Here is a 1,672-nt window from a genome sequence, read left to right on the forward strand (position 1 = left end):
TCGACGCATCCTGATTTTGAAGTCTTGTTTCAGTGGTTGAAATAAACTTAGACATCATTTGCTCCAAGTTGGACTTTTCTTCTCTAGGAGGATCGGATCTGTACATCGGTTGTTTCCCATATTGTTGTCCTCCTTGCGGTCTATTCTGACTATTTTGACCACCCCATGAGAAGTTGGGATGTTGCCTCCACCCAAGATTGTATGTGTTCGAATAAGGGTCATTCCTTGGGCGGTTTTGGACTTCCACTTGATTCACTGGTGCCTCATTTTGCACATAGAATGGATTGTCATCTTGACAGTCCTTCGCATAGTGTTCCCCTCCACACTTTTCACAGAATATCTCTTGAAGACGCATTGCCATGCCACTCACATTCAAGTCGTCTATTTTCCTGTTTAAAGCATCAAGTTGTGCAGTAATAGCAGAAAAATCAGTTACCTGGTGAACTCCTGCACTCTTCCGCTGGTTTTTTCTTTCAGATTGAGGATGATAGCTGCTAGTAGCCATCTCCTCTAACATTTCGTATCCTTCCTCCGCGGTCTTTCTCAACAGGTTTTCACAAGCAGCCGCATCTATCATAGTACGGTTAGGAGTAAGCAAACCATAATAAAATGTTTGAACCACTAACCCAAGTGGTAACTCGTGATGTGGGCATCTTCGTAGTAGATCCTTGAAGCGTTCCCATGCCTCATATAGAGATTCCTGATCGAATTGAGCAAATGTTGTAATGTCTGCCCGTAGCTTCATGGTCTTAGAGGGAGGGAAGTATTTGATGAGAAAGGCTTTCGCCATGTCGTCCCATGTAGCGATTGACCCTACAGGCAAACAATTTAACCATGCCTTAGCTTTATCACGTAAAAAGAAAGGAAATAAACGCAACCTAACAGCATCATCAGAAACTCCACTGAATTTAAAAGTATCGCAGATTTCAAGAAAATCCGCGATGTGCGTGTTTGGATCATCTACTGCAGTTCTTCCGAATATTGGACTGTGTTCTAAATCATCAGGATTATGGCTGGCTTGATTTCAAAGTGATTAGCCCGCACGATAGGCCTCACAATGCTAGGGCGTGCACCCTCCAAAGAAGGTTGGGCATACTCCAGCATTGGTATGCGGCGCAGTACCTCCACATGTCTATCTTCACGACGTTCCTCCTCTTGATCATTCAATTGCCTCTCCATCAGTTGTTTTAGTCTCTGCTGCTGTCTTCTCCTGCGGAAAGTTCTTTCAATTTCAAGATCGTACTCAAGCTCCACGTCAAGTGACTTTGGCATGCACTAGACAAGATATCTGGAATAAAATATGGAGTGTTAGCTCAAGACAAATAAAATAATGCTAAAGAAAATAACTAGAAATAAAATTGTAGATTAACAGTCCCCAGCAACGACGCCAAAAACTTGATCGAGCAAAACTTGCACTGTGCTATCCACAATAAAAATATGTTTTTATATGCTCAAAATGTAATCGCAAGTGCACGATGTCAAGTAATAGAATAGTGTACGTGAGTACGAGTATCGATCCACTGAAGACTGTGTTTCACAATTATTATTCCAGTCATTAAACTTTAGCAACGAAAATTGAGTGATTGTTTTATAACTAATAAAATTTAATGAAACTGAATAAACAAGTTCAAGAATTTAATGATGAACTATGAATGCTAGATCAATTGAATAA

General features: G+C 40.8%; 1 non-coding gene across 1 annotated transcript; it reads left to right on the plus strand.

The window, feature by feature from the left end:
- Positions 1 to 635: 635 nt before the first annotated feature.
- Positions 636 to 741, plus strand: LOC140828718 (small nucleolar RNA R71). The gene has a single exon (XR_012117286.1). It is a non-coding gene; the product is annotated as a small nucleolar RNA R71 (small nucleolar RNA).
- The last annotated feature ends 931 nt before the right edge of the window (positions 742 to 1,672 follow it).

Source organism: Primulina eburnea, chromosome 3, assembly GCF_022965805.1.
Source record: "Primulina eburnea isolate SZY01 chromosome 3, ASM2296580v1, whole genome shotgun sequence".
In the NCBI taxonomy this organism is placed as follows: Eukaryota; Viridiplantae; Streptophyta; class Magnoliopsida; order Lamiales; family Gesneriaceae; genus Primulina; species Primulina eburnea.